The following is a 13,434-nucleotide window of genomic DNA, read 5'->3' on the forward strand; positions in this document are numbered from 1 at the left end:
ATCAAAGCTGGGACAGAGAGACTGAAAAACAGCTTCTATCTCAAGGCCATCAGACTGTTAAATAGCCATCACTAGCTGGCTACCACCACGGTACTCAACCCTGCACCTTAGAGGCTGCTGCCCTATATACATAGCCATGGAATCACTGGTCACTTTAATAATGGAACACTAGTCACTTTAATAATGTTTACATACTGCTTTACTCATTTCATATGTATATACTGTATTCTACTGTATTTTAGTCAATGCCACTCCGACATTGCTCATCCTAATATTTATATATTTCTTAATTCCATTCTTTTACTTTTAGATTTGTGTGTATTGTTGTGAATTGTTAGATACTACTGCACTGTTGGAGCTATGAACACAAGTATTTCGGCTACACCCGCAATAACATCTGCTAAATATGTGTATGTGACCATAACTCCAACCCCTGTTGTAACTAACCTGATTCAGTTTATCAACCAGCTAAATCAAGTACACTAGATTGGGCTTGGAGCGCAAACCTACAGGACGGTATCTCTCCAGGAACAGGGTTGGAGAGCCCTGGTCTATGTCATATCACATCTGCCTCTTTTAGGTAGGACATTAGCCCCTGCGTCGCACCTCCCGTACAGGGCTGTCTCGTAGCGTAGCACCGTAGCCTTGTCCTTACACCTCCGGCGCCTGCCAAATATAACCCCATTGTCAGTGAATGATGATGATATGAATAATGGGCCATCCCCTGTAAATACGACAAGCGTTCTGCCTAAACAAATGGCCCTTTGCGCTCTCTGGAGAGACTGGAGAGAGAGCGAGAGGTCGGTAGCCAGCGGTCAGAGCCCAGTGTGCTGGGGCTATGGTTGTGCTTCTGCATTCTGGAAATAGAGTGTCACCTAGAGGGAGCTGAAATATGGCAGCCTCCCAACGTCCCAAGGCTGGATGGAAATCTGGGGTCGTATGTACAGTGGGGAAAAAAAGTATTTAGTCAGCCACCGATTGTGCAAGTTCTCACACTTAAAAAGATGAGAGAGGCCTGTACTTTTCATCATAGGTACACGTCAACAATGACAGACAGAATTATAAAAAAAAATCCAGGAAATCACATTGTAGGATTTTTTATGAATTTATTTGCAAATTATGGTGGAAAATACGTATTTGGTCAATAACAAAAGTTTCTCAATACTTTGTTATATACCCTTTGTTGGCAATGACACAGGTCAAACGTTTTCTGTAAGTCTTCACAAGGTTTTCACACACTGTTGCTGGTATTTTGGCCCATTCCTCCATGCAGATCTCCTCTAGAGCAGTGATGTTTTGGGGCTGTCGCTGGGCAGCACGGACTTTCAACTCCCTCCAAAGATTTTCTATGGGGTTGAGATCTGGAGACTGGCTAGGCCACTCCAGGACCTTGAAATGCTTCTTACGAAGCCACTCCTTCGTTGCCCGGGCGGTGTGTTTGGGATCATTGTCATGCTGAAAGACCCAGCCACGTTTCATCTTCAATGCCCTTGCTGATGGAAGGAGGTTTTCACTCAAAATCTCACGATACATGGCCCCATTCATTCTTTCCTTTACACGGATCAGTCGTCCTGGTCCCTTTGCAGAAAAACAGCCCCAAAGCATGATGTTTCCACCCCCATGCTTCACAGTAGGTATGGTGTTCTTTGGATGCAACTCAGCATTCTTTGTCCTCCAAACACGACGAGTTGAGTTTTTACCAAAAAGTTGGATCATCCAAATGCACTCTAGCAAGCTTCAGATGGGCCTGGACATGTACTGGCTTAAGCAGGGGGATACGTCTTGCACTGCAGGATTTGAGTCCCTGGCGGCGTAGTGTGTTACTGATGGTAGGCTTTGTTACTTTGGTCCCAGCTCTCTGCAGGTCATTCACTAGGTCCCCCCGTGTGGTTCTGGGATTTTTGCTCACCGTTCTTGTGATCATTTTGACCCCACGGGTGAGATCTTGCGTGGAGCCCCAGATCGAGGGAGATTATCAGTGGTCTTGTATGTCTTCCATTTCCTAATAATTGCTCCCACAGTTGATTTCTTCAAACCAAGCTGCTTACCTATTGCAGATTCAGTCTTCCCAGCCTGGTGCAGGTCTACAATTTTGTTTCTGGTGTCCTTTGACAGCTCTTTGGTCTTGGCCATAGTGGAGTTTGGAGTGTGACTGTTTGAGGTTGTGGACAGGTGTCTTTTATACTGATAACAAGTTCAAACAGGTGCCATTAATACAGGTAACGAGTGGAGGACAGAGGAGCCTCTTAAAGAAGAAGTTACAGGTCTGTGAGAGCCAGAAATCTTGCTTGTTTGTAGGTGACCAAATACTTATTTTCCACCATAATTTGCAAATAAATTCATAAAAAATCCTACAATGTGATATTCTGGAGAAAAAAAATCTCAATTTGTCTATCATAGTTGACGTGTACCTATGATGAAAATTACAGGCCTCTCTCATCTTTTTAAGTGGGAGAACTTTCACAATTGGTGGCTGACTAAATACTTTTTTTCCCCACTGTATCAAGCATCTCAGAATACAAGTGCTGATCTAGGATCAGGTCTTCTCTGACAATGGAACCTTTTTCATTGTGATCTAAAAGGCAAAACGGATCCTAAATCATCACTCCTACTCTGCGACACTTGATACATGCTGACCCTGATCATTTCTGCTACTAGGGTGAAGTGGAAATCGGGTAGAAAAACATCCAACAACTTTTTGTACTGAATGGCGATTTCACAAAGAGAAGTTGAAGATTAAACATCTTGGGTGTGTTTGCGGGGCATAGAGACTGTATTGAGAGAGTTCTGGAATATACAGATTACAGTTAATGGGAATTATTCTCATTCATGGTAACCATTTTGTTGAGCCGCCCCTGGTCATGATAACTTTATTCAGCTGTCAATTATTTCACCAAACAAATCTGTTGGGTCTCCAATCTAAATGAATGTTATGTTACTAGGCAACAAGACACAGATAACTAGCCTGGCTCATGTAGCGGTATGCTTGCCAACAATCCCTGGCATGTCAGCTGTACTGTAGCTAATTAAGTAAGCTAGATCGCTGCAGGTTTCATGACTGTATTTGTTTGGAAGTGACATGGCTTGTAAGCACTGCTTAGAGCATGGAGCATGTCGACACTGTCACGGCTGTGTATATGTTGCCGTTACTCAGCAATGATGGTATGAAGAGGATGGTTAATAATGATGGTAAAGTGTCATCCCGTCACTCAGTCTCCAACGTGGTGTTGATATCTAAAGCGGTGTAAACTACTCCTTGAGAGAGTGAGAAAAATATGTGAAAGATAATGGTTTGTCTAAATCATAAACCATGACAGTGTCGTTCAGGTGCAACATTATGCATGCTGAAATGTATAGTAATGAACACGTCAAAAAGCACATTAAAGGAACTGTGGGGAGATGTTACTGTACAGTAATAAAGCTATTTTCTCTCTGTGCTGAAGTGAAGCCATTGAGCAGTAGAGAAAGGGGAGATATCTACACTTGCGTGACATGCAATAAAAGCTGGAAGAGTGCCTTGGCCCATTAACAACAAAAGAGAACTGGCAAATGATAGGCACACTAATGCATATTAAGCACAACTGCATTGTGCGGAGCTGCTCTCTAGTCTTTGAGCAATACTTTAATGGATAAATGATTAAGCAATAAATTAGCACACTAGAAACATGCAAATCAAAAGTGTGAGGACGTGCAATTTCTCACTTGCGCTACTCATCTGCAGATAGATGGGGGTTGTCTTCGTCCCTCGAGGACCCTGGGTTTGATTGGTGTTGTGCTCAGAGAGTGGGAGTTTCTGTGTGTATGCGTGCATGTGTTCACTGCTGAGAGCCCAGCTGTGTTTCCTCAGTGGACCATTCCATTTTAGGAGTTCATTATCATACTCTCCTAACAGACAAGTCTCTGTGTCACAACTGCTGTGGAAGACAAGCTTGGAAGACTGGCTTCAGCAGTGCCCCTCTAAACCAGTCATTCTCTACCTCACAGTAGTGATTATAACCCACTCATCTGCATGTATGTAGCTGACCTACACCCATCATACAATGTTCAAACAATGGAGCCAATAGAATTAACAGCAGACACTATTGAATTCACTTCTAATTACCTGACCCTTAACATGCATTCATTGAACCATATGGGTCACCCAGATCAGGTGAAGGTCAACATGACACAAAATGGACCTTTGTGTATTTTATTGACACCTGGGGTGATGCTTCCTGCACCTCTACTGGCCGGTGCAGGACCCCTCCTTCCGTCGTAGCAAAAGGGAGAGAGGAACGGATAAAGCCAGCAGACATTTGACATTTCTCTGACATTTCCTTTCTACTCACTGCATTCTTTTGGACATTCACCCACTTGTAAACAGTATGATGGCTTTGTACAAAAGCTACGACTTCACAATAGAGACTGGAAAGCACTAACCTTTCACAGTGCATACGGAACAAATGGTACCACTCCAAATCACTCACCCTTTGGTCCCCCCCCACCGTACTAAAGTTTGTGCCTTTGTCACAATTGGCAAGATCATTACGGTCAGGCACTGAAAAACAACTAAGCTCTTTTGAATTAAAACCAAGGGAAAGACAACTTTGTTTTCATGGTTGCGACAGCACGCTGGAGATATTTGATTGGAAAAAAATATCGGTGTATCAATTCATCATAGCACTGGCCGAGGGGAGGGAATGATTGGATGCCTCATATGCTTTGTAGCAGATGTGTGTGCTCCCAAACGCACGCACGCAAACCATTAATTAGTCATCAGCTGCCTCTGCTACCATAATTATGCCATCACATCAAAGCCTGGGAAGTGGCTTGGCGTAAATGCAAATTAAGTATAAGCGCTGGCTTTGTCTTAGCCGCTTCACAGTCTTACACCATTCAAAAGGTCACCGTTTCCTTGGCAGTATCTGCAACATGGAATGCAACATGCATATTTTAATCCTCCAAATATAACATCTAAAGATGTTCTTTGTTTCTCTTACATGGTGTTACAGTATCTTGGTTTCTCTTACATGGTGGTACAGTATCTTTGTTTCTCTTACATGGTTTTACAGTATCTTTGTTTCTCTTACATGGTGGTACAGTATCTTTGTTTCTCTTACATGGTGTTACAGTATCTTTGTTTCTCTTACATGGTGTTACAGTATCTTTGTTTCTCTTACATGGTGTTACAGTATCTTTGTTTCTCTTACATGGTGTTACAGTATCATTGTTTCTCTTACATGGTGTTACAGTATCTTTGTTTCTCTTACATGGTGTTACAGTATCTTTGTTTCTCTTAAATGGTGGTACAGTATCTTTGTTTCTCTTACATGGTGTTACAGTATCTTTGTTTCTCTTACATGGTGGTACAGTATCTTTGTTTCTCTTACATGGTGTTACAGTATCTTTGTTTCTCTTACATGGTGTTACAGTATCTTTGTTTCTCTTACATGGTGTTACAGTATCATTGTTTCTCTTACATGGTGTTACAGTAACTTTGTTTCTCTTACATGGTGTTACAGTATCTTTGTTTCTCTTACATGGTGTTACAGTATCTTTGTTTCTCTTACATGGTGTTACAGTATCTTTGTTTCTCTTACATGGTGTTACAGTATCATTGTTTCTCTTACATGGTGTTACAGTATCTTTGTTTCTCTTACATGGTGGTACAGTATCTTTGTTTCTCTTACATGGTGTTACAGTATCTTTGTTTCTCTTACATGGTGTTACAGTATCTTTGTTTCTCTTACATGGTGTTACAGTATCATTGTTTCTCTTACATGGTGTTACAGTAACTTTGTTTCTCTTACATGGTGGTACAGTACCATTGTTTCTCTTACATGGTGTTACAGTAACTTTGTTTCTCTTACATGGTGTTACAGTATCATTGTCTGATATTTGTTCATACATTTGGAGTGTGTGTTTTACTGTAAGATCAAATGGCACAAATAATTTAAGACAACAAAAAAATATGTTTCATAGAGGAAGCGAGAGAGCTCAGGTTGCTGCCTAATGCGATTTATTGCCCTGCGCTCAACAGCCTAATGGTCCATTGGCTGCAAACAGGGAGAAAAACAAGAGGCTCAGTAATGAACACTGTCTGAGGGAGAAACAGGTAGAGAGAGGGGCTCTCTAAGCCCGTCTGTGCTCACTCCTGACCAGACCCAACCTGGAACCACTTAAATCCCCCAGCCCACTATCTATGAGATCAACACAGGTAGGCACACAAACACACATACAGGCAGGCACACACACATGCACACAAGGATGTGAACACACACACACAGTTGCCAAGCACAATTAATCTTTGGTGTTGCTGCTTAAATGCGTCAACACTCACCCAGCCATTTGGAGAAAAGCTTCAGCCCTTCTTACTGTATATAAAGCCTACCTACCATTTGTCACAATTATGGCTCAAAATTGTCATGCAGCCATATAAAGCCACTGGCTGATTAGGTCATAACTTTCTCATGTCTATGATATGACTTAAAGATAGAAATACAGTCAAAATAGATAATGGTGAAGGTGCATAAAGATGTACTTACCACAAATGTCTTGTTTGCTAAGTTTTCCATATTGTACATTGCTCTCCGTTACTCTTTTTTTTGTATGGGCATTAGTGCAGTATACATGATCCCAATTCTAGCGCCAAGACGGCAGCAATTTGAAAAAGTAGATTGCGCTGATTTACTGGCATATTGAACCATGTTGCGTGCCGTAGTTTAAGAACTCTGTGGGTATTGCTAAAAACAATGACATAATATCTGAATTCCTCCATCTTTTCGCACCTTCGCCATTGCATGACGAAGAGAAACAACACTGCATGAACAAAAATGGACTGGGACAAAAATTCAGCCCTGGCATTTCAGCCGCACTGCACACACTGTTCCAGTGACCAGTGAAACATAGTCCTAATCCTTTTTTAACTAGCTCTTTTTAACCAGCTCATGTTTAAGACAAATACAACATGTAAAAGCACCACTGGAGATACAAATCATCACTATAACTGTGACTCTGTTGCCTCTCTGTTGTGCAGTCTGTCTCTACATCTTGTCTGCTGTCACTGTCTCTGTATGTCTGTCTGTCTGTCTGTCTGTCTGTGTTTCTCCCTGTGCTCCACTGTTGTCTGTCTGTCTGTCACTCTGTCTGTTACTCATAAGTGTTCATTGCTATTACATATAGTGCCAACATATTAAGGAACTGGCAGTGCATCTGTGTCTCTCTGTTTTCTTCCAACTCCACTGCACTCACCTCTGAGCTATCTCTGCTAAGCCTAGGATCCTTTCCCACAGCACTGGTACCAGAAGACCTGTGTTGGGCCCAGCAACATCCTAGTTGTGAATGAATAAACACATGTATTATAAGAAGAAAGATTACTGAATAAATGTCTAATAGATGACCATAGGCTCATAATACCTTATAAAAGCCTAACTACTTATATTGCAAATATAAGTGTCTGGCTATCAAACATGTCCCCCCTATCCTAAGGGTTAATTACTAATACATATATAATATAGAGCCAAAATATCAATAAACATGCAGTACATGTGTCAGTGTCTCTCTCTCTCTCTGTGTTTTCTCCCTACGTCCACTACGCTTGACTGCTGCAACAGTAGCTGAGATGTCTGTGCTGCTAAGCCTAGCATCACTGGGACCAGAAGACCAGGGGACCACACTGCCTGTGCTGGGACAAGCAGCCCCCTAGGGTAACACTTTATTTTAAGGGTCCATAATAAACCATTTATAAGGCATTTACAAACCATTTTCTCACCATTTATTAATCATTACTCCCACATCTGTAAATGTTAGTAAGCTAGTTATTCACACATGTATATATAGTTCCTTAAACATCCTGTGTTGTGTGCTTGTTCTTTTACCAGGTACTGCAGGAATGTCTACCAATGGCATGCCCATCTTTTTGTGAGAAATTACACTGGTCACTCAAAACATTTATAAAGTATTTATAAAGTATAAATAGCACTCACTTAGATTACGGACTGCAAAAATATTTAAAATAATTAGTAAATGGTTTATTAATGTGGAAGTAGTGATTAATAAATGGTGAACCCATAATTTATAAATGCCTTATAAATGTTTTATTACGGACCATTAAAATACACTTGAAATGCACTAATTTGAAACATGCAGTTAGGCTGTTATAATATATTATATAAGCCAATGGTCATCTATAAGGTATTTATTCAGTGATTTTCTACTTTGCCTAATATATGTGTTTATTCATTCACAACTAGAATGCGAAAACAGAGAGAGGGAGCTGGGAGAGAGAGACTGCCAGTTCCTGAATATTTTGGCTGTGGCCAATGGCTACATTAAGGAACTGGCGTCTCTCTCTCTCGCCCTCTCTCTCTCCATTTTCTTCTGTTGAATTGGACTTACAACCTTCTGTGAGAACAAGTGGATGATAATAGATTTCCAGCTCTGTGCTTCGTCTGACAGTGCCGTGTTCGTATGCGTATCTTTCTTTCAGGGAATGAAAAAAGCGGGAGATAGGCGGGACTTTCCAGCCTTCTGTGCTAGTGGCCATGTAATGTAATCCGACACCAGAGTCACTTGTTAATACAGCTCATAAACTCACTCACTGGGCTGAAGAGACTGAGATTCAGAAGCGAATAACCATTGATAAAACAATTAAAATACACAGTCCCCGAATTGACCTTTATTGTAATACATGATGACTTGTGTTTAGTAAAAAGCACTGTATAAATGTCTAGTAGATGGCTATTGCCTTAACTATGTGTTATAAGATAAAATAATGTATGCACTAACTTTAAGTCGCTCTGGATAAGAGCGTCTGCTAAATGACTAAAATGTAAATGTAATAAAAGCCAATCTAACGACTTGTTAGGCTGTATTGCAAGCAGCCTAGTGTTTAAATGTCCCCCGAATCCCCCTTCCCCAATTATCCTACTATAGTAGGTATAACATATATTTCATACAATATACAGCCAAAATATTAGGCCTAACTGCCAGTAGTAGGCTACATGATCTGTGTCAGTGTGCGTAAGTGTGTCTTTCTCTATTTTCTTCCTACCTTGACTGCACCACAGCAGATGATCTGTCATTTTTTACTGACACAGACACAGCACTCGGACCAGCAGAACCAGAACTTTCACACATTTAGCAGCTTCTGCCTTTTTTTTTGTCTCTCAAAATGTTTCGCCACTACCGTTCCGTTTTTCTGTTTTGACTGAGTGACTGACGGTCAGAGCGGGTCTCACTCTCTTTGATGATGCACGTTTGACTTTGAATGTGAATTTGCGCTACTTCAGCTGAGCCAATCAGAAAACCGGGCCGGCCCATCTTGGTAGGGGGGCTCACCAGTCAGCCAAATGCTCAATTTGGGTATACAAAACATTAAGAATACATACTCTTTCCATGACATAGACTGACCAGGTGAATCCAGGAGAAAGCTATGATCCCTTATTGATGTCACTTGTTAAATCCACTTCAATCTGTGTAGATGAAGGGGAGGAGACAGGTTAAATAAGGAGTGCAACTCAATATTAGGAAGGTGTTCCTAATGTTTGGTATACTCAGAGTAGATTACTATGACAACAGAGAAATAGCGCAAAAGTAATAAAAACAGGCTAATTTCGACCAGCCCACCCTAATAAAAGATGCCCATGTACTGATGAGATGGCCCACCCTCAATAGATAAAACGTTTAAAACATTGCTGGAAAAATACACTCAATCCCCAGACTAGGGCTCTTTTTAGCAGTACTGTGGATAAGAGGAGCCCCCTCCAAACCCTCCACACTTACCCTGTCAAACTATCCCCCTTCCTCTCCCCTCTAGCCTACTGCGGCTGTTGGCTTGTAACAGCAAAAAAGGGACTATGATACAAATAGTTTATCTGAGAGTGATACATCTTCCCCATGTTGACGTGCTATGCACTGCAAAAGCATGGTCTCGTGGGACGGTGTGCCTGGGGAGCAGTCCCTATAGCTGTTGTGTAAGCGAGCTGTCACTGCCTCCATGGAGCAGAAGTCAGAGGGGGTAAATGCAGTCGTTGCCAGGAGGATGTAACAGTGGTTATGGGGAGTGTGACGGTTCTCATCCCGTCACCATCTAGCATAACTGATTACAGATACAAAGGTACTATTTAATTGTTTATTGAGCACCGGTGTGTGTAATGTGTAGCAGAGCGCCGCATGTGCAAAGTGTTGAGGTTCGGGGCAGACACACAACAGGCTGTAACAGAAGAAACACACAACAAATGTTAACGGTCTCTTGTCCATTATTAGACAGAGCACCTAGTATTGTTAAGAATCGTTATATTGTGCTCTGTGTGTTAATATCTGTTCGCTAACTGTGTTTGTATTTCAGAAGCTGAGATGTGTACTTATCTTCATGTGCACATTCCATTCACTTCCGCATCTCATCCTGGGAAGGAAGTGACGTCGCATTCAGACCCTTTTTATGAATGGGTTCCCGCCACTGTTGACGGTAGGCTAGTCCAAGTTCATGAGTGAATTGTAATCATGTAATTTTCTAATTACTCAGGAAGTTAAAAATTATTTTTCAATGTTGGATAAATGATCAAGATTAACATGTGAAAAGAGGAAGTATGTAACATGACATTTCAAGCTAATTGATATGTTGGTTTGTTCCACATCTGCATGGTATAAGAGCCTGACCAGGCAGGGCCAGTTAGAGCTGACGTGCCAAGAGGGCAAGCTGGGCTGGGCTGGGCTGGGCTGGGCTGGGCTGCCTCGCCTCGCCTCCCCTCCCAGCTATGCTAAGTCTAAAATGCTAAGCTAACGCAGTGCAAGTGTTCAGTTAATCCTTTGGGTTTTTTGTCTTTATGTTTGGACAAGTTATTTGAAGTTTATAAAAAAAATTCTACTTTATTTTCTACGCTTTTCTGTTTAGTTTTTTGTTTTTTTGGGACTCTGGCATTGTACAAAGCCATTCGTCTTTGTTTGAAAATAAAATAAAACTAGTTGCAACTGTCTACCATCCTCCTGTCCAGTGCTTTGGCACCTTAGACTCCACTCCAAACGGTCCGCCTCCTTACAGGGAGGAAAAACACTTTATCAGTGTTCAACAGTAGCTTAGCAGTGATTAGTACTGTCTTAATATGGGAACAATAACACTTTGAAAAATGATACACGTCTGATTGAAACAAATATTTATCTGTCTTTGAGGTTGGCTTGTACTCATATCCCCCCAACTGTGCAAATTAAAGATAGTTATTATGAAATGTCAGGAGGATATTTCTCCACTGATGGAGGCCATTTTGCTGCACATCAGAATGCCAAGATGGAAGAGTGACACCCAGTGGTCGTTTCAGTCTCTCTCCTCATGAGGGAGGAGGTCTGTGCATTTACTGCTGGATACCTGCTGACAGGATCACGGCAGGGCCTCAGCTGCTGCATGTATGAATAATAATTAAAATAGATCATGCATAAATGCATACATATGAGATAAATAAAGTCCCAGATCCAATCATTTTTGCCAGCTCTCTCTCACGGGCTACGTATCCATAATGGATTCCCCTCTGAAGTCATCTCCAGAACTCTGTTTTATCCATTCCTCCATTTGCAAGCTATTTTTATCACAAGGCAGTGACGCAGACGTGCAGTATCAGACTCATCCACCCCTCTCTCCCAACCCAGTACCCATTTCCCACTTCATACCTCGGGCTCTAGCAGAACCATTCCTCACTCCACCCACTCTCCCACATCCTTCACTCCACCCTTCTCTTCCAACCCAGAACCCATCTATCATTCCACCCCTCTCCCACCCCAGAACCATCTCTCTATACCTCTCACTACACAAAAACCCATGCCTCACTCCACTCCTCTCTCCCTCCCACAACCCATCTACCACTCTGTATCTCTAAGTCACTACCCCAGAACCGATGCCTCATTCCATACCTCTACCACCCCAAAACCCATCTCTCACTCACTCCACCGCTCTTCTTAACCTAAAACCCATCCCTCACTCCACCCCTCTCACCCCTACACCACAACACATATACCACCACCTCCCTTTCTCTCTCCAGCCCCAGGACCCATCTCCCACTCCATACATCTCACTGCCCCAGAACCCATCCGACACGCTCCATTACATACTGCGTGTTCCAATTAAGCCTGACTCCATTAGCTGTCAGAGCATGGCGCTGCCCTGCGGAACGGGAACCCTCCCCACAACTGAGGGGGGGCCTGACACTCAGTCAGTCAGGGGATCCTCGACGGGAGGGGGGAGGTAGATGTGATAGACAACCAGGAAAGGCATTGTCCCACACCAGCACGGTTACCAGAGTAGAGAACTACAGACACGCTGCTGTAAATGTCATCATGGCAAAAGGGGGGAAGCATTTAATGGCACACAAGCACTGATTGTAGCTTATGGCAAAGATCTGTCTATGTTTTTCTGCTTATGGGTGGTGAGGTTGACGTGTGGCCCCACTATGGGTATTCTCTATTAGAAAACATGGGATACACCTCTGTTGCAGACAGTATTGGCCAACGGCTAAAATCCATAAACACATTATTTAAAAAGCCCATTCATAACATAAATGTAACAACACACAGGACAGTGAAGTGGAATCATGGGTATTTTCCACTCTGAGAAATTAGACAAAAAAAGCTAATCAAAAGCCATCTCCCCTGACAAAGCAGTTAAAACGAAGTTGTTGAGAGGCTCAATATGTTCCCTCAGTCCCAGAGTGCACTGAAGCCCACTGATCACCCAAGTCCAACCTGAGGATTACTAGGGAGGGGAGAGGGTAAGATGCATTAGACGGGACTCAAATGGGTAATGAATGGAACTAATGAGTATAGCCAAGGCTCCCATTCCAGCCGGGCCTGACTCAATGAATGCATGAGGTACAGTACAGTAATTTCATTTGCTATGAGATGGATCTGGAGATCGAGCATTTTAAGCAGCTAGGCTGGCAATCTGTAGAGAAAAGGGTCATACTAATTCAACTTAGTCTGGTCCACACAGTCTGCAAGTACCTATTGAATTATTTTACTTATATTAGATATCTCCACCAATACAACAACAGAGCCATGGAACACTAGTCACTTTAATAATGTTTACATATATTGCACTACTCATCTCATATGTATACAGTGGCTTGCGAAAGTATTCACCCCCCTTGGCATTTTTCTTATTTTGTTGCCTTACAACCTGGAATTAAAATTGATTTTTGAGGGGTATGTATCATTTCATTTACACAACATGCCTACCACTTTGAAGATGCAAAATATTTTTTATTGTGTGAAACAAACAAGAAATAAGACAAAAAAACAGAAAACTTGAGCGTGCATAGCTATTCACTTTGTAGAGCCACCTTCTGTAGCAATTACAGCTGCAAGTCTCTTGGGGTATGTCTCTATAAGCTTGGCACATCTAGCCACTGGGATTTTTGCCCATTCTTCAAGGCAAAACTGCTCCAGCTCCTTCAAGTTGGATGGGTTCCG

At 42.2% G+C, this 13,434-nt stretch overlaps 1 long non-coding RNA gene across 1 annotated transcript in view; it reads left to right on the plus strand.

The window, feature by feature from the left end:
- Positions 1–10,938, plus strand: part of LOC121533761 — a 60,286-nt gene extending 49,348 nt beyond the window's left edge. The window contains exons 4-5 of the long non-coding RNA XR_005994493.2: positions 7,593–7,685; positions 10,328–10,938. This is a non-coding gene — a long non-coding RNA (uncharacterized LOC121533761). The remainder of the gene's footprint in view (positions 1–7,592; positions 7,686–10,327) is intronic.
- Positions 10,939–13,434: the final 2,496 nt, after the last annotated feature.

Source organism: Coregonus clupeaformis, chromosome 20 (assembly GCF_020615455.1).
Source record: "Coregonus clupeaformis isolate EN_2021a chromosome 20, ASM2061545v1, whole genome shotgun sequence".
Lineage (NCBI taxonomy): Eukaryota > Metazoa > Chordata > Actinopteri > Salmoniformes > Salmonidae > Coregonus > Coregonus clupeaformis.